Raw genomic sequence first — 21,101 nt, 5'->3', positions numbered from 1 at the left:
AGGACAAAACGGATGTCCCGAAACCGTAAACCATGGATATACCGGGTGATCCACTCGCAACTGAAGTCGAGGACTGCTGCATTCCAATCAGGTGACCCTAACTTTAACAAGAAATTGAGATAGACCTCCGTAACGCCACCAGCGATGCCAACAGAGTCCTAGGCCACCCGTTAGTTGTGGCAGGGCTTACATGCTATAACGGGCTACATAAGGAAGTTGGGCAGCATAGTCAATAACAGTGCACTCCTTCCTGTTGAGCTGAATGCATTCTATACACGTTTTGGACAGAAGGGTAGTGTACCAGTTAGCGTAACGCTATTACACAGCCAGCTATTCAGCTTTAATTCCGTCCACTGTCTGCAAGGAGTTTGTATGGTCTCTCCGTGTCTGCGTGGGTTTCCTCCAGGTGCTCCAGTTTCCTCCCACATTCCAAAGACGTGCGGGTCAGGAAGTCGTCGGCATGCTGTTTTGGAGCTGGAAGGTGGCGACATCTGCGGGCTGACCCCAGAACATTCTACGCAATGATGCATTTCACTGTGTGGTTCGATGTGCATGTGATTATTAAACGTATCGTATCTTGTCTTGTCACCACCCACCTTGACAGCCTCCAATGCAACTGAACCCGCCGTCACCGTCGAGGACGTAAGATCAGTCATCAGGAAAGTGAACCTGCGGAAAGCATCTGGCCGTGTCCTCAGATATTGTGCTGATCAGCTAGTGGGGGTATTTGCAGACATATTTAATCCCTCTCTGTGATTCCCACCTGTTTTAAGAAGATCAAGATCAAACCGGCACTGAAGAAAAACAAGGTAACATGCCTTAATCACTATGAACCGGAGAGCGGTGGCTCTGACATCAAATATCATTAAGTGCTTCAAACGGCTGATCATAGTGCGCATTAACCCCAGCCTCCGGGAACCCTCGGCCCACTGTAATTCGCTTACCGCCGAAACTGTTCCATAGTCAAAGCCATCTCCCTGACCTTACACTCAGCTCTGGAGCATCTGGACAGTAAAGGCACCTACGTTAGACTATCGTTTATTGATGAGACCTCTGCCTTCAATATTATAATTCCAAGCAAACTCATCACCAATCTCTGAGACCTGGGACTCAACACCTCCCTCTGCAACTGGATCCCTGAATTTCAATCCAACAGACTGCAATCAGTGAGGATAGGCTGCAACACTTCCAGCACAATTATTCTCAACACTGGTGCCCCATAAGACTGTGTCCTCAGCCCCTCTACTCTACTCCCTATACACTTCTCACTACGTGGCTAGATTCTGCTCTAACTCCCAGCTACAAGTTTGCAGATGATTCCACAGTAGCGTAGTGGACCACAACTCAATTAACGATGATTCGGAGTACAGGAATTAGGTGGAGAGCTCAGCAACATGCTGTCATGACAACAACTTTTCCCTCAATGTCATAGAAACAAAAGATCTGGTTATTGACTTCAGGATGGGGGGGGGGGGGGTGCTGTGTACATACACCTCTTTACGTCAATGGTGCTGACGTCGAGAGGCCTGAGAGCTTCAAGTTCCCAGGAGTGAACATCAACAACAGCGTGTCCTAGTCCAACCACATAGAGGCCACGGCCAAGGAAGCTCACCAGCGCCTCTGCTTCCTTAGGAGGATAAAGAAATTTGGCATTTCCTCTCTGACACACACCAACTTTTATCGATGCACCATAGAACGCACCAGAGCTAGGAAGCATCATATCCTGTATGACAACTGCTCTGTCTGGGACCGTAAGAAACTTCACAGAGTAGCGAACACAGCCCAGCACATCATGGAAACCATCCTCCCCTTTATAACCTCTGCCTGTACCTCTCGCTGCCTTCGTGAAACAGCTAGCTTACCCATCCGAATCATTCTCTCTTCTCCCCTCTCCCATCAGGCAGAAGATACAGAAGACTGACAGCATTTACCACCAGGATCAAGGACAGCTTCTATCCACTGTTATAAGACGATCCAACGGTTCCCTGATACGATGAGATGGACTCTTGACCTCAACATCTGCTTTGTTATGACCTTGTAGCTTATTGACTACCTGAACTGTATTTCCTCTGTAGCTGTCACACTACTCTGTATTGTTTTTACCCTGTACGGCATCAATGCACTGTGTAATTAATTGATCTGTACGAATGGTATGCAAGACAAGTTTTTCACTGTACCTCGGTACAAGTGACAATAATAAACCAATACCAATACCAATTCCAAGATTACTCTGATTGCGCCTCTGAATTAAAGTAACTCTATAACCAACAAGAATAAGAGCTGCAGATGTAAGGTGGTGTCGCAACTTCAGGTTACCTCCAAGTCGCATGCAATCCTGTCTTAGAATTATATTGCCATTGGTTAATAGCCTCTGGACAGTCACGGAACATGCTATGGTAATAGTTTCACCAGAAGGTCCAAATCGATTCAATTTCAAGGCTTATTACTACGTTGTCAACGACAATTAGAAATGGAGAACACATTCAGTACTAGCCCAGCAACGTAGAGATACTAAAAAGTGAATGAAAACATTAAAAAGAAAAATCAATTTCGAGGATAGGCTTAGAATTGATGAAACAATTTCCACGTGGAGAAATGAAAGCTGAGCCCATTAATACCTATCCACAAATGCATCACAATTGAAGTCCTTGAAATGACAATTCAAATTATAGTAACTATTCAGTAGGGCAGGGAGGACTTGTTCGGGGAGAAGCTGAATTTACATTTCAGGTCGATGATCTTTCAGCAGCACTGCTTTTGATGGGTTCTGAACAAGAAACGTTGACCTTGTTTCTGTATCAACAATTTCTGCCTAACTTTCTGACTATTACTAACATTTTCTGATCTTGCTTATGATTTGCAGCATCTGCATCATGTTGGTTTATGAAAACTTTGAAAGAATGTGTCGGAAATGCACCTGCCGCACGAGTATTTAAATTAAAGTTTAGTTGGCAGTTAAATTCACAACTTTTAGAGGCATCATTGTCTATAATATGCTCAAGAATTGTCTCTTGATGCCTCAGCTGATGAAAGTCACCACACTGTCTACACGTGTCGCCATTTTCAGGGAACAATGTACTTGCGTCCCCAAGGTCTCTCTTCAACAACACTCCCAGGGCCTGACTTTCACTGTGTATAAATTTGCAAAGTGCATCACTTCACACTTTGCTGAGTTAAATTCTTTCCGTCATTCCTTTCTAACTTTACAAGTTGATCAATATCCTTTTTTACCCTTTAACAACATCTTTCACTGTTCACCACACCAGCAATTGGCGTTATCTGTAAACTTACTTACCATGCCATCTACATTCTTATATATACTAATGATCCAAATCATTAATATGTATGACAAACAACAGATGATCCAACACCGATCCCTGTGACACACCACTGGTCACAGATCTTGAATCTGAAACAAAGAGCCGTTTACTACCACCCTCCGCTTTCTACCACCAATACATTTTGTTTCCAATTGGCCAGATCACCCTGGATCCCAAGTGCTCTTAACTTCTGGACCAGCTTAGCAGGCGGGACTGTCACAGGCCTGGCTAACGTGCTGTTTCCGTATCATTGGCAAATTGAAAACTTTACATTTCGTTCCTTCCTGCAGAACATTAGTGCACATAGTAAACAACTGAGGACCAATAACCGACCACTGTTGTTATATTTGTTATTCATCACGAGACAAACTTGGCGTGGGTTTAACATCTGAACATTTATTAAAATAACAAAACAACAACAGGCTGTAACAGACTTGCAACAGACAGGATGGTTGCTTTTTCACGCTCTTTCCAGCGACTTCCTGTTTCCTTCATGTGAACACTTGCATTGCCTGCTAGGAACTGATGTTCTTTATTATAACTACATAACAACACATAATAACACATCTTCTCCCTTTAAAGAAAAAAAAACAAACACAATACTTTGTCCTTATAAACCAGCCAAGAACAATTGTCCACTCAGCAGCTTTCATTAAGTCTCTGAGGTGGTTTTGTGGTCCCTTTTGGTCTGGTACTCGTTTCCGCAAGCGTGTTGCTTTCATTTGTTGCATTGGTGTTTACCTGGGAACTCTGGTCCACATGTTCATTTTCTCCATACGCTGTCCCCTTTGGTGTACTGACAGGAGACGGGTCACAGCAAGGGGTTAGAGCTTGTGGTCGTAGATCCACGCGGTTCCTCCTCAGAGGTGTCCATCACTCCGTCTGGATCTGATATGAATGTGGATTTACTTCTTCTTGCACAACTCCGTGAATGGACCATGTGCCAGAATCATGATCTTGGATTCGCACTTGATCCCCAGGCTTCAATACTGGTAGGCTTTTCGCTGTCTTGTCGTGATTCCGTTTCTGTTTTTCTTTCCCTTCCTCTTTAGCCTGTTTGACTTGCGTGCTCCTTCAGGTGTCAACAGGTTTTCATGTATTGGAAGGTTAGTGCGTATGCGTCGACCCATCAGCATTTGGCTGGTTAAAGACCGTTCTACAGTGGTGCACTTCTGTAAATCATTAGACCCCTATGGGAATCCTCTCGACCATCTTGCGCTTTCTTCATGAGACCCTTCACCACCTTAACTGAACTCTCTGCTAGGTCATTAGATTTTGGGTGATGTGGGCTTGAGGTTAAATGTCGAAACCCCCAAACATTGGCAAAGGATTCAAATTCACTGCCCGAAAATTGTGGACCATTGTCTGATACTAGATCACATGGAACCCCATGCCTCGCAAACACAGTTTTCTGGAACGTGATAACTGCTTTGTTGGACGTTGATTGCAATGTCGCAACCTCTGGGTAACTGGAAAAGTAGTCTGTTACAACAATATGGCTCTTCCCATTACAGTCAAACAAATCCACTCCAACTTTGAAATACTGCCTGTCTGGTACAGGATGTGGTGTAAGTGGTTCTGATTGCTGCTTTGGTCTGTAGGTAAGGCATATTTCACATGAAGCAGTAGTCCAGCTGATGTCTTGGTTCATTCTTGGCCAGTACATCACTTCACGTGCTCTACGTTTACATTTCTCCTCCCCAAGATGCCCTTCGTGTAGCCTCTGGAGTATCTCCTCGCGTAGTGACACTGGAATCACAAACCTGTTCCCTTTGAAGACCATATCTTTCACTACTGACAGTTCAGCTCTGCATGCCCAATAATCCCGAATACACATTGGACAATCATCCTTTGCTGCTGGCCATCCTTTCCATATTGTATCCTTGAGTACTTTCATTGTTTCATCTGCCTCTGCTGCTTTGCTAACCTGCTCTATTCTATCCGGAGATACTGGAAGAGAGGTGACAATCATGTCAACATAGGCCTGTATATCTGCATTAAGCTGTTGGTCACTTTTTTCTCTCTTGTCGTCTGCTGGAGACAGAGCATCAGCAGCAAACATGCATTTTTCCTGGTGTGTCGATGATCTTCACATCGTATTTCTGCAGCCTTATCAACATACGCTGTATCCTCATGGGACAGTAATTCAGTGGTTTGGTATAATTGAGAACAATGTTTTATGGTCTTTCTCCACTTGAGTAGCTTGGACATAGATGTACTGATGGAACCATTCACATGCATATGTAGTGGATAGAAGATCTTTCTCTATTTGTGCATAGTTGGCTTCCGCACTTGTTAAAGCCCTTGATGCATATGCCACAGGTTGCCATTTACCATCATGTTACTACAGTAGTACTGATCCAAGGCGGTCCTGGGACGCATCAGCTGATATTCTGATACGCCTTTTCGGATCATAAAACTTCAGCATGGGCTCTTCAGTTAGGGCCCTTTTCAAAGCCTGGAAACACTCTTTTTGGTCATGAGACCAAATCTATTCATTCTGTTGCTCAAGGAGTGACCTAAGTGGTGCTGACACTGTTGACAGTCGAGGGATGAACTTAGCCAGGTAAGTCACCGTCCCTAAGAAACTTCTCACCTCCTCTTTGTTTTGAGGCCTCTCCACGTTTTTAATAGCTGACGTCTTTCTTGTGTCAGGCTTCACTCTCTCTTCAGATATGACAACTCCTATTAAGATCAGTATCTTGACACCAAACTCACATTTCTCTTTATTTAATTTCAAATTGTCATTCCTTGTCACGTCAAACACTTGTCTCAGTCGAATATCGTGTTCCTCCTTGTGGAGCCCCAGACTATGATGTCATCCATCATGGTCTCAACACCAGGTATGCCCTCGAATATCATGTGGATAGTTTTACGGTAGACTTCTGGTGCGGACAGGATCCCATATGGCAGCGGAAAATAGCGATATCTTCCCTGTGGTGTGTTAAATTACACAGTCTCGAACTTGCCTCATCAAGCTTCATCTGCCAAAATCCAGGCGATGCGTCGGGCTTGCTGAACCATTTGGCACCGAAAACCAGGACATGATCTCCTCCCGTGTTGGGAATTTAAAATGCTCTATCTTGATGGCTTTATTGAGATCTCTTGGGTCTAGACATATCCGCAATCCTCCATTTTTCTTTTGCACAATGACCAGTGATCTCACCCAATCTGTTGGTTCTTATATTTTCTGTATGACATTCCTTCGTTCCATGCGGGCTAGTTCTTGTTTAAGTTTATCTCTAAGTTGAAACGGAACTTTCCTGCATGCATGGACAACAGGAGCCACTGCCTCATCTATATGAATTTTGTGTACACCAAGTAAGCATCCGAGCCCCTCAAAGACATCTGCATACTCTTCTATGAGTGCTGTGTTGTCATCTTCGGTATGCGAAGCTACAATTAAAACTCTTTTCACCAGGCTGAGCTTTTCACAGGCACTCAGACCTAATATGGCTGTACTCTCTTTTCTACAATCAGTAGCTGTGATTTTAAGTGCTGCCCCTTGTGCTTAAAGGTCACCATACAGCCCCCTTTTACTGGAACATTCTCTCCAGTGTAGCCTGTCATTTTTAACTTTACAGGGTAAATCTTACTCTTTACTGTGAGAGTCTTATAATTACTCATGGCTAACAGATTCACCTGAGCTCCGGTGTCAAGCTTGAATGGAATTACTGTCTCATTCACATTTACTGGAACAACCCATTCTGTTTTACCAGCAGCCACAGACTATACAGAATCCACAAGGAATTCGTCCATTTTCTCATCAACTGTGTGCACCTTTCTCTTGTTAGCTCCAGCTTTGCAGCACCTTGCGAAGTGATTCTTCTTCCCACAGCTATTGCAGGACTTCCCATAAGCAGGACACATCTTTGGAATGTGTTTACCTCAACATCTGCTGAATTTTCTGTTTGAGCCTTCCTCTTTGATTTGCTGTTGTTTTCGGAAAGGCCTTGGGAGCTGCTTCTCTGTTTTAACAGCATTTACTGTTGTGTCTGCTCTGTACAACTCCTTAGCTTGTGCTTATGTAGTTTCTGCTGACCTACACATATTCAGCGCCTTTTTCAGGTTCAAATATTTTTCATGCAACAGTCTTTCTCTAAGTCCATTATCTGGAATTCCACAAACTATTCTGTCTTTAACTAGTGAGTTTCTCAAATCTCCAAATTCACAAGATTTACTCAGTGTTTGAAGCTCAGCAAAGTATTGGTCGAAGCTAACACCTTGTTTCTGGTCACAGGAAAATAATTTATATCTCTCAAATGTGATGTTTTTACTTGGGATAAAATACTCAAACTTTTCCATCAAGGTGCCCAACTCAAAAACTATCTCATCAATTTGAAAGCTGTTATAGATGTCCAAAGCATCTTCGCCAATCACGTGCAGAAAATAGATGCTTTCAATTTTTCATCGTTCCTTCCCACTCCACTAGCAACTAAATATATGTTGAATCGCTGTTTGAAGCTTTTCCAATTATCGGCTACATTGCCAGTAAACTACATAAGCTTGGGAGCACTTAGCTTATCAATAACGGGAACTCTCGGCCTCTCACTAGAATCACTCTTGGCAAATCCAGTGACTGCTGAACTTCAGGAAAAATGTGCTCCTTCGCCATGCCGGCCGGCTTCTTCTCTGTCTTTTTACAACTTTTCTTTCGTACTCACTGTCTCTTTCTCAATTGCACATATTATTCATTTACTATCCTTGTTCAGACCTCACACCAACTCCTAACACCATGTTATGTTTGTTCTTCATCACGAGACAAACTTGGCGTGGGTTTAACATCTGAACATTTATTAAAACAACAAAACAACAACAGGCTGCAACAGACTTGCAACAGACAGGCTGGCTGCTTTTTTCGCTCTTTCCAGCCACTTCCTGTTTCTCCCATGTGACCCCTTGCATCGTCTGCTGGGAACTGTAGATCTTTATTATAACTACATAACACATAATAGCACACCTGTGGTACGCCACTAGTTACATCCCTCCTACCTGAAAATAGGCACCTTTATTCAAATTTCGTGTTTTCCGTCTGGCAGCCGGTTTCAATCCATACTAACACACTTCCTCCAATACCCTCAGCATTTAATTGATTCACCACAGTCTTCCATGCACGCTTTCAAATATATTTTGGAAATCCATTTCACAGACTCCCCTCCATCAAATCTCTGTCAGGGCATCACAGAATTCTATTTCCCATAAGATCTCCCATTATTCATTTGCATTCCATTATGACCAAACCTAAAATGGCCTGTTCTCGTGTCGGGTCTGAAACATACTGTTCTAGGAAACGCACTCCACAAATTCTTACCCTTCCTATTTTGGTGCACCTAATCAGTATGTAGATTAAAAGGTCTAATCAAAATTGCAGTTCATTTCATTCCTGCCCTAAATATTTCCCCATTTTTACTCCGCCTATCTAGCTTGACGTTTTGTGTCTATAACATACTCCCAACCTCCTGATTTTCACGATTTCAACCCAAACGGATTCGGAATTACTATCCACTGCATCTACTTCGTGACTGAACACGAGTCTGATATCTTCCTTGAATAACAACGATATCCCGCCTCTTTTCTCTTTTGGCTTGTTCACTATAGAACTCAGCCCTGCGTTCTTTGGACGATACAACCGCATCCTGATAATAGCTGTTAGAGTACAGTCATATGTTACTATCTGTGAGTTTCAATTGATCTTTCTCATTTCAAATGCCCGTGAATCCGGATTAAGACTCTTGAGCTCTGATTATTTTAATAGCGTCCAGGAATGGACAGAAATTCATTTCCCGAGAATATTGTTTGTAAAGAGGCAGAAATTTCAGTGAATTTGTCCAATGCTTTGTGAAGAGGAGAAAAAGCTATTACAGTTAATAACTTCGGGTGGCGTTTCATTTCACGGATAAATATTTTGAACGATGTTTTGAACATTTTGATCGGCTTTGTAAATAACTATGTGATGCACAGAACCAGTAATAAGTACACTATTTAAGGGATCAGGTATATGGTATAGAAGCAGGAGGCAATTCGCTCATCGACTCCCCTCTTCCCTACACCTTCCACCATTTCATATCATAGTTTAAATCACACAGAATTCCAGATGAAGTGCTTACCGAGCCGGGAGTTGAGGGAGATACATATTTTATACAAATTCTCCGTGTATACATGGTGAAAAGCCTGCAGATTTACGTTTTCATGGTGGAGGGATTAATAAGTGTAGCTCACGCAGGGATCTGCGGCGAACGGCTTCCTCCTGTATTCCAAGTTCACTGACAGCATAACGATTTTCCAGGGACATGCTTACTGATTTGATAGAGAGTTGGCGTTGACACGATGGGTTTTAACCATTTTATGACTGGATATTTTCTTCTACCCAGAATGCTGTTTGCCCTGATTTGTAATTTCGCTTATTTATTTTTTACATTATATGATTGTTGCAATCTCGTACATAAATCAGATAAAGCGATGATCTGTAATCTAACACCTTGCCCTGCTGCAGCTGTAATTTGCACGGCTTTGCGAGTCGAATTAAGAAACGTCTGTAGATATGTCGATAATGATGTTACTTTTCGCAATGGATACTGGGTAAATTCAGATGATTGAGTGAGATAACCGCATATAAACAACTGTCTGTGTGTGTGTGTGTGCGTGTGTGTGTGTGTGAGAGAGAGAGAGAGAGAGACAGAGAGACAGAGAGACAGAGAGACAGAGAGAGAGAGAGCATGTATGTAAGCAAGACGGAGGCCGGGGAGAATGGGTTTTCACAGTAAATGTAAAATATCGTCACAACACAAAACGTGATGCCTCGCTTCCAATTTCTCTGTTTGTGACAACTGCAGAGCAACTGATGTGCTTTGCAGGAAGCTGCACCATGTTCTGTCTCGCGATTGCATTTGGGATGTGTGGTCGGGGGGTGGGGGGGCAAAGGGGTGTTGAAGCATTCCGGCAAACTTCTTGCCGCCCATATTGCATGATATCGTCAAACCTTTGAACGGCTGGGTAAACAGATATTGCCCGGTAGCGCCGCACTCACACGATGAATTCTGCCGTAAATAACCCGGAGTGTATCCAAATACTGGCGTGGGTTATGATGGAGATGACCCCATACTTGAGTGTTGATGTGAACACTACCTTCCTAAAGTCAGGGCAAAATACGTATTTGAAAATATGGAAAATATGAGCGATCGGAGTTCCCAATCGCGAAAGCCCAAATAGCAGCAAGGAGAGCACCGGAGGTTTTCAGACATACAGCAGAAAGAGAGTCAGGTAATAAAATTCAAAGTTAGATATCTCAGAATTCATCACAATAACACATTTTCTTGATTATATGAATAGAATAATCGGGTTACAGAAATAGATGAAATGAACAAGTTTATTGGGATTGGAATTAGTTTATTATTGTCACTTGTACCGAGGTACAGTGAAAAACTTGTTGGTCGAAGGTTGCAGGGATACGCTCCTAGAATATGGATGCCTTTCCGGAAATGGAGCAACCCTTTGAAGCCAAACGTCCGGGCATCTGGGTGTCGCAGAAGTTTAATACCTGAGCAGGTTTGCTTCTTGGCTACCAGGATAAATTACCAGGGTAGCATTGTACACTGAGGACAGCAAAGACTAATGATCAGGTATAACAATAAACTGCTCTAGGGCGGACGCCATCTCCTTGGCCCGACAGTCATCTCTGGAACACTTAGACAGTAAAGGCACCTACGTTAGCCTATAGTACTTTTTACTAGAGCTCCGCCTTAAATACTCTAATTCCAAGCCGACTCATCACAAAACTCCGACACATGGGACTCAACACCTCCCTCTGCAACTGAATCATCGACTGCCTGACCAACAGACCGCAGTTAGTAAGGATAGGCAGAAACACGCCCTGCGGGATTATTCTCAACATCTCTGCCTCACAAGACAGTGTCCTCAACCTTTACTCCACTCCCTTTCCACACATGACTGCGTGGCCAGATTCTGTTCCAACGCAATCTGCAAAATTGTAGAAAATATCACCGTAGTGGGCCGTATCTCAAATAATGATGATTCAGAGTACAGGAAGGAGATAGAGAGCTTGGTTACATGGTGAAAGAGCTGGACATTGACTTCAGAAAGGGGGTGGTGTACACGCTGCCGTCTACATCAACGGCACTGAGGGCGAGAGAGTTGAGAGCTTCAAGTTTCTAGGAGAGAACATCACCAATAGGCTCTCCTGGTCCAACCACATTAATGCCAGGCCAAGAAATCACACTAGCCCCTCTACTTCCTCAGAATGCTAAAGAAATTTGGCATGGCCCCTTGAAACAGGAACTTTTACCCATGCACCATAGAAAGCATCCTATCTGGATGTATCACGTCTTGGTATGGCAATTGCTCTGCCCAGCAACGTAAGAAACTGCAGTGAGTTGTGGACACAGTTCAGCACATCACAGAAACCAGTCTCCCCTCCACGGATTTTGTCTATACTTCTCGCTGCTTCCTTAACATAACCAGCATAATCAGAGACCCAACCCACCCCGGACATTCTCTCTTCTCCCCTCTCCCATTAGGCAGAAGATACAGGAGCCTGAGGGCACATACCAACAGGCTCAAGGACAGCTTCTATCCCACTGTAATAAGAATATTGAACCGTTCCCTGATACGATACAATGTACTCTTGACCTTCACAATCTACCTCGTTATGACCTTACATATTACTGCCTACCTGCACTGCACTTTCACTGTAGCTCTGACACTTTACTCTGCATTCTTTGTTGTTTTACCTTGAACTACCTCAATGCACTGTGTAATGAATTAATCTGTATGATTAATGCAGACATGTTTTTCACTGTACCTCGGTACAAGTGACAATAATAAACCAATTCCAGTTTCAATTTCAATTAATGCAAATGATAGACACTATTTCAAGGAATTGGAGAATGCAATAAGAATCAGGTCTAACATCCTTTGGAAAGCATATGCCTGAGGAGTGATAAATACGGATAGTGAGGAGGAGGAATATTTAGGCCTATTAGATTTTCATTGTCACACGAAGATGGTGAACACTGGACAGGGGTACACGATTTTACTTAAGAAGATGGACATCACTTTGCATGAAATAGTAGAATGGATGTGGAGGAGGAAATTTTCGAGTAAGATTTTCGGATTGATAATCCTGGGATATTTAATGACAGTAAATAAATTGGACAGTGAAGGAGATGAGGAAATTGTACAATGTGTTGCTTCTATGAGAGACTGAAAAAGACAAAATTAGATGGATTCAGTTGGATATCATTGTTGACACTATGACCGCATACTTTCAGTTCTGAATTATTTGTAAAGAGGGCGAGATACAGTAATGAGTGGATTATTTTCAATACGTCTAACGATGAAACACTACGGTGAATAGGATAAATTGATGGGTTAGGTCGTTAATGAGAAGTTGCGATGGAGGCGGTGCAGAATATATGGTGAACGTAGCATAAGTATGGAGTCCGAGAGCGGTAGAGTTGTACAGCATAGACAGGACATCAGCGTCTATGCTATCCATTATGCCTATCTATAATAATATTATTTGCTTGTATTAATTCCAAATACCCCTAATGCCTGATTATTCAAGTATCTGTCAACATACCTGTTAAATTTCGTTACCGTTTCTGCCTCCTCTGGCAGCTTATTCGAGATACCAACTATTCTTTGTGTGAAAAACTTACCCCTCTTATCGTATTTAAACCCTCTCTCTCTCACCGTAACCCGATGCACTCTGGTTTGAGACACCTCTTACATGGGAAAAAGACTCCAGCAACAACCAGCCTGTGTCTCTTATTGTTTTATATACCTCTATCATGCCACCATTCAGTGTCTTTCGCTCCAGTGAATAATGACCAAACTATACAATCTTCTGATACCTAAAGCCCTCTCAGAAAGACAATATCATTGTGAATCTTTTCTGCACCCTCTAGAGCTTAATTAGCTGGTGACCAGCTTAATCAATGTGGTGACCAGAACTGTATTCCAAGTGCGTCCTAACCAAAGTTTTATACAACTGTATCATGACATCCCAACAGTTGTAGTCAGTGCCTCGGCCGATGAATGCAAACATGCCATACGCCTTCATCAACACCCTTTCTACCTGTGTTCTATTTTCAGGTATCTATTTACTTGTACCACAAGGTCTCCCTGTTCAACAAGAAGTTTTACAGATGAAGGAGGCTGGCGTTTTTGTTTATACGGTGGCAAGATACGCTGAACATAAAAAGTACACGAGAACGACATGAAATTGAATACGAGGGACAAAGTGTGGAAGAAAATTCAAAGTGAACACGGATGTCTTTACTTGGAGAGAAACCGATCTGAACAAATATACAAGGTGAACAGCAGATGGAGGACAGATGCCCCTGAGCATGTGAAGTCTGGTGTATAAGAGCACGGGTTAGGAATCCAATGATAAAGAGATGGACAATTGATGGACTACAGCTGTTTAACCCTTTATTGACCGATACTTTTTTTGGTTAATCTTGTTGTATGTTTGTCACATCTGCAGAATTACATTTTTTTCCAGAGACCCACCAAAATAACAATATTGTACCCAGGATTTAGCTCAGAGATGATTGCTACGTTTGATGTTCGGACGATTTCGACTTACTATGCCTTGAAGTAACATCCGCCTCCCCAAAACTCTGCTCTGCCCCTCTTCGCTTCATGTTGCAGGTGTTTTGCCTAAAATGGCAACAATGACTGCTATTGGTTTATCGAGTCCCTTAATCTGCAGTAAAACCGCCTGAACTCATTGCTGGACTGTTTTTAAGTGTTTTCATTTGGTGACTTGATGGAACTGTTGTCTGATTAATCTAGTATCGGGCTGAACTATACTTTCTATAGAGATTTGCCGATAAATAATTCTCCATCATGTGCAACAAAGGCCGACAAATACAGTGGCTGAGAATACTCTTGCTATTTCTGAAAGTTCCAAGGTGTAAGTAACTCTATCTTTTGCTTCTCCTTTGACTGGATACAATTCTGCAATTTAGATTCTCAGAACGGTGCGTTGTTTAAAATAATATTTCTTGTGTAACTATCAATCGTAGATAAACGACCAGCATTTATTGGATTGCTTGAAGTTATGCTTCATATTAATGGTTCCAATTCTGGTTATATAAAACCATAGAACCATACAGCACAAAACGGGCCCTTCGGCCCACCGTGTCGTGCCGTCCATCAGACCACCCTCACACTACCTAACCCCTTCCTCCCGCATATCGCTCTATCTCACGTTCCTACATATGCCTATCCAACAAGTTCTTGAACCTGTTCAATGTATCTGCCTCCACCACCACCCCGGGCAGTGCATTCCATGCACCAAACACTCTCTGGATGAAAAACCTCCCTCTGACATCTCCCCTGAACTTCCCACCCATAACCTTAAAGCCATGACCTCTCGTATTGAGCATCGGTGCCCTGGGAAGGAGGCGTTGACTGTCTACTCTATCTATTCCTTTCAATATTTTATATACCTCTATCATGTCTTCTCTCATACTCCTCCTTTCCAGTGAATAAATCCCTAGCACCTTAAGCCTCTCCTCATACTCAATACCCTCCAATCCAGGCAGCATCCTGGTAAATCTCCTCTGCACCCTCTCCAATGCCTCCACATCCTTCCTATAATGAGGAGACCAGAACTGAACACAGTACTCTAAATGGGGCCTAACTAGAGTTTTGTAAAGCTGAATCCTAACCTCGCGGCTCTTAAACGCAATCCAGCGTCTTATGAAAGCCAACATCCCATTGGCCTTCTTAACTGCTCTTTCCACCTGTGAGGCAACTTTCAACGAACTGTGAATATGAACCCCCAGATCCCTCTGCTCCTCCACACTGCCAAGTACCTTGCCATTTACCCAGTACTCTGCCCTGGAGTTTGTCCTTCCAAAGTGTATCACCTCACACTTCTCCGGATTGAACTCCATCTCCCACTTGTCAGCCCAGCTCTGCATCCTATCAATATCCCTCTGTAAGCTCCGACAGTCCTCCACACTATGCACAACACCGACGATCTTAGTGTCGTCCGCAAACTTACTAACCGAGCCCTCCACCCCCTCATCTGTCATCTATAAATATCACAAAAAGTAGAGGTCCCAGAACCGATCCCTGCGGGACACCACTAGTCACTGCCTTCCAATCCGAGGGCACTCCTTCCACGACAACCCTCTGCTTTCTACATGCAAGCCAATTCCTAATCCACACAGCCAAGCTTCCTTGGATCCCTTGGCCTCTGACCTTCTGAAGAGGCCTACCATGAGGAACCTTATCAAATGCCTTACTAAAATCCATGTAAACCACATCCACCACACTGCCCTCATCAATCTTCCTGGTCACCTCCTCAAAGAACTCTATCAGGCTTGTGAGGCAAGATCTTCCCTTCACAAAGCCATGCTGGCTGTCCCTAATCAGTCCATTATTCTCTAGGTGTTCATAAATCCTATCCCTTAGAATCCTTTCTAACAGCTTACCCACCACAGACGTGAGACTCACCAGTCTATAATTCCCTGGCCTATCCCTATTACCTTTTTTTGAACAAGGGGACCACATTCGCAATCCTCCAATCCTCCGGCACCACCCTCGTAGACAACGAGGACTCAAAGATCCTTACCAGCAGTTCAGCAATCTCCTCCCTAGCCTCTCGAAGCAGCCTTGGGAAAATCCCGTCAGGCCCCGGAGATTTATCTGTCTTAATATTATTTAACAACTTCAACACATCCTCTCTCTTGATATCAATAACCTCGAGAACATTACCCCTACCAGCACTCCCTTCCGCATCATAAAGACCCCTCTCCCTGGTGAATACCGAAGAGAAGTACTCATTCAGAACTTCTCCCAATTCCGCCGCCTCCAGGCAAATTCTCCCACCTTTGTCCTTAATCGGACCTACCTTCACCCTAGCCATCCTCCTACCCTTCACGTACTTGAAAAAGGCCTTGGGATTTTCCTTAACCCTACTAGCTAAAGCCTTTTCATGCCCCCTTCTAGCTCTCCTCAGCCCTTTCTTAAGTTCCTTCCTCGCTACCCTATATTCCTCACGGGCCCTGTCTAAGCCTTGCTGCTTATACCTCACGTATGTTACCTTCTTCTCTCTAACAAGTCGTTCCACCTCTCTCGTCACCCACGGTTCCTTCACCCTGCCATTCCTTCTTTACCTCACCGGGACATATTTATCCCTAACATCCTGCATAAAATCCCTGAATATCGACCACATCCCCATGGTACATGGTACATCTATGTAGAAATTCAACAACCTGCATAGTTCAGAAATAAAAGTCAGATAACAAAGTCCCTGTTAACCAATATAAAATGTAGTATTTGGCTAATTCTTATTCTGTGGACCAATAACACGTAATATTGCACAGACCTGGGATAGTAGATGGAAGTCGACTGATATCTGCCTGAAATATAAGGAAACCGATATCTATGTTAAATAGGGATCGTTACATCAGATCATTCCGCTGTTTAATTGTGGGTATTTTCAACAATAATTTGCATTCATTTTGGAACTTGTTACAACGTCTAATTAAAATGACGTTAAATTTTAGAATTACTTTACCAGTCAATGTTCTGAGATAAAGCGTGTGGACAACAATTTATGAGAGAGTGATTCAGCATTATTTTAATATGATTTTAGAATTTAATTACGATATTGAACAGAATATTTCAAAAAATTAAGGAATAGGGAGAAAGGATCAGAGAAATTCTACCTGATGACAATGTTCAGCATGTTTCAGTTTTTCATCTGAAAACCAAAATGGCCATTTTGGAAGTCAATTCACTTCAATTTTAGTTTGAACTCAAAAGATAGATAGATTGAAATTCCCATAAATTTCCATTCAGGAACTGGGAGTTTTGGACTTGTTTGGTTTGCCAAAAGAAATCCAATCTGATCAAGGTAGTAATTTTATGTCAAAAATTTTTCAACAAATAGTCTATGAGCTGGGAGCAAAGCAGATTGTATCATCTGCATATCACCCAGAATCTCAAGGAGCTCTGGAGAGATTTCATTCTACTCTCAAAAATATGCTGAAGACTTATTGCTTTGAAAACACCAAGGATTGGGACGAAGGTATCCATTTACTTTTGTTTGCCGTTAGAGAATCGATCCAGGAGTCAATAGGATTTAGTCCGTTTGAGCTTGTGATTGGACATAGGGTGAGAGGACCTTTGGAGTTGTTGAGAGAGCAATGGGTTAATGAGGAAGTTCACTTGAGTCTGTTGGACTATGTCCTGTTGGACTATGTCCTGGCAGACTCTCTCCAACCGAGTTTTAAATTGCTTTGAAAACACCAAGGATTGGGACGAAGGTATCCATTTACTTTTGTTTGCCGTTAGAGAATCGATCCAGGAGTCAATAGGATTTAGTCCGTTTGAGCTTGTGTTTGGACATAGGGTGAGAGGACCTTTGGAGTTGTTGAGAGAGCAAAATTGTGACAAAATTGGGGGCTCGTCCGGGATTTCTTTTGGCAAACCAAACAAGGTAAAAAATTTTACAAGAGCCTTTGACACCGTCTTGGCCTTAATATTTCCTTCTACAGGTCAGCAACAAAGTGAACTCCACCGGATTACTTCCAACTTCCATACATGGATTTCAGTGGCAAACACAGTTATTGTTTCTCATCCATCGAGATTCTGGGTGATATGCAGATGATACAATTGGACGATGGATATCTTTTATGCCCGAACCTTGATATACCTGCGCTGCCTTGCGCACAAACTCAGCAGACCTCCAGTCAATGTTAAAGTTGGCGACTCGCCCCTCTCCATCGTCCAATTGTATTCCCCTCTCTGCCATATATCCAATAAAACTCTCGGAGAGAGGTTGTAAAATTACGTTGTCTGATATATCGCACTCTTTAAACACTGCCAGTCATAAGATAAAAATCTTATGAGATGCTGCAATCTCGAGAATAGATTGTGTTTGTCGTTATACTTCTAATTCCAGAGATTAGCTGGGCATGGACTCAATTATGTGGCGTTATACTGAGGACGGTTTATAGCCTCAATTTCTGCGAGTTTAACCGGGTCTGTACCATTCATAACCAGTGTTATATGATTTTAGAATGACTCATGCTCCAGTTTGCGTCAGGTTCATTTTGATGAAATTTCATGATTTCTCCGTCAATGGCGACAAAATTCATCACGTAACCTATACCACTAAAAGAATTGCACCTTTTCCTCTGTAGAGTATATTTTGTACATATTGGTCAATTAATTTCCTACTTTTCTGGATACACTTGACAAATGCTATCCCATCCATCCCTTTCCACTATGGCAGTCCCAGTCAATATGAGAGAAGTTAAATCAGCTACTTTTGCTACTCTATTATTCATATGGCTAACTGCGATCTCCCCACGTGCTTGTTTCTCTAACTCCAACTGATTATTGGGGGCGGGGTGTCTATATTATCATCTCATTCACTTCTTATTTCTCAGATCTCCCCATATAGTATCATGCACGACCCCTCAAGAATATCCTCTCCAAGTACCACTGTTATTTGACCCCGACTCAAAAGCGCAACTGCCCCCAACTCTCCTCCCTCCACTACTATCACGCCTGTAACTGTTGAATTATATGATTTCACATGGACATGTAAGGATACAACGTGGACTGTAGGTACCAGTTGCGTACAGATGAAATTCTGGGGTTAAGTTATTTTATGTGATATCGAATGAAAGAATATGGAAGAAGAAGAACGCACTGCACAGAGCTTGTTTACTCATATTTCAGTCGTTTCCTCTCCGGATCTTCAAATCCTGTTGCAATTTAATCTTTCTGTCTCTCTCTCGCGCGCTCTCTGAAGTTGGTAGAGGATTTGTTTCATCCGCCTTGGAACGGGTTGCAAATTGAAACCCCAACTTAGCGAAGTAGTGAGCTGTTCAATTGAGTGAAATATTGGTAGCTTCAAGAGTCTTTAATAGGACACAGATGAACTCATTGATCATATTTTGAGACTTTTACCGCTAGGAAACTATGTTTCTTTCAAAAACAAATTTCTACAAATGTTGGAATCTAAAATAATTATGGAAAATGATAGACATACTCAGACGTCCAAGCAGCATCCACGCAGAGAGAAAAAGAGTCAACTTCCATGTCCTAGATTTAACATCCCAACAATATTCCACCGTGTACTTAATTTCGCGTATATCTGGATTAAATTTCAAAGCAAATTTACATAGATTATTTGAACACATATCCCCTGTTGTTATATTGAGAAATAAGAGCGACTTTGAAGATTAGTTTACACGCGGTTTGATTTGAAGGAATCAGTTAACGTCCACAGCTTAATCCGTTGCGTGTTAGATGGGATGTATTCACTGAAATTAGCCTATGAATAAATCATTCGCAGTATGAGTAAGTCTGACAGTTTGTCTTTCTCTGACTCAGCTTGGTGTGGCCAATATTATTCCGCGGGAAATGCATTGAAATCACACTCAGGTATACCAACATATGTGGCCTCTTTCTCGAATGTCTGTTGTTATTTTAATTGTCAGAAACACCAGAAAGCTATTTTACAGACCACATCAGATAGATTATAACGTGTGATATCGATATCTTGGTAATTCCAATAGAGTGCAGAATTTTATGACCATTGTGGAGAGGTGCCATGAATGGCGTAAAATCATTGCGACCCTGTTTAGATATGAATGTGACAATGTTCAATTGCTTTGTACAAGCTGTCAGCCGGTTACAGGTTTCCAACATTTCCAACAACCCCAGTTTTTATTTCAGTTTCAGGAATTCGATACACGACGCAACCTCCCAGCCAAAACGTCACAGTCAACCCAGCAAGAGACACAGGTAACGCTCACGAGATGCATGAGAGATGTTCTGGGTCATTCCAGTGTTAGTAAAGGGAGGTTATGGGTGTCTTAAAAAATATTAAGTTCTATAAGTCGCTAGGGAATGATTGGATCTTTCCCAGGATACACAGGGAAGGGAGGGAGGAGATTGCTGGGGCCTTGACGGAGATCTTTGTATCCTGTTGCGGGCGGAATGCCAGTAGATTGGAGAAAAGCTGATGTTGTTCCATTGTTTTACAAGGGAAACAGTTACAATCCAGGAAATGATAGGCAGCTGAGCTTTATATCTGTGGTATGGAAACTATTGGAGAAGACACTTAGGGTTAGAATTTACGCATTTGGAATATCGTGAACATTTGGGGTTTAATCAGCATAGGTTTATACTGCTGAGATTTTGTCTCACAATCTTGAATGAGTTTTTTGAGGAAGTGACTGAAATGACTGGTGAGGGTGGGGTAGTGGATATTGTTTACATGGACATCGGTAAAGCTGGTCCTGAAAATTAAAGTCATATGGGTTCACTGCAGAGTTGATAAATTGGATTCAAAATTGACTTTGAAGGTAGTGATGGATTAGTGATTTTCTGACTGAAGGTCTTAGATCAGTGCTCTTTGAGAAGGATCAGTGCGGGGACCTCTGTTATTTGTAATATAATTTAATGACTTGGATGAAATTGTCGGTAATCCGAATAGTAAATTTGAAGTCGGCATGGAATTGTAGATGGTGTGGAATGTCATGTTGTTAAAGAACTACAACAGACATTTGGACAGAGAAATGACAGATCGATTTTAATCTGGACGTGTGTGATGATGCATCGTGTGAGGTGAAAAGGAAAAGGAAGGTATCCTGGAAATGACAGAATACTCAGAAGCATCAATATACAGAAGGATCTTGGGATTAAAGTCCATTTTATCCTGAAGGTGGCAACACATGTGAATAGAGTGGTAAAGAGTTCATATGATATGCTTCATTCATT

This window comes from Pristis pectinata, chromosome 6, assembly GCF_009764475.1.
Source record: "Pristis pectinata isolate sPriPec2 chromosome 6, sPriPec2.1.pri, whole genome shotgun sequence".
Classification (NCBI taxonomy): Eukaryota; Metazoa; Chordata; class Chondrichthyes; order Rhinopristiformes; family Pristidae; genus Pristis; species Pristis pectinata.
Note: the sequence above shows the minus strand (reverse complement) of the source record.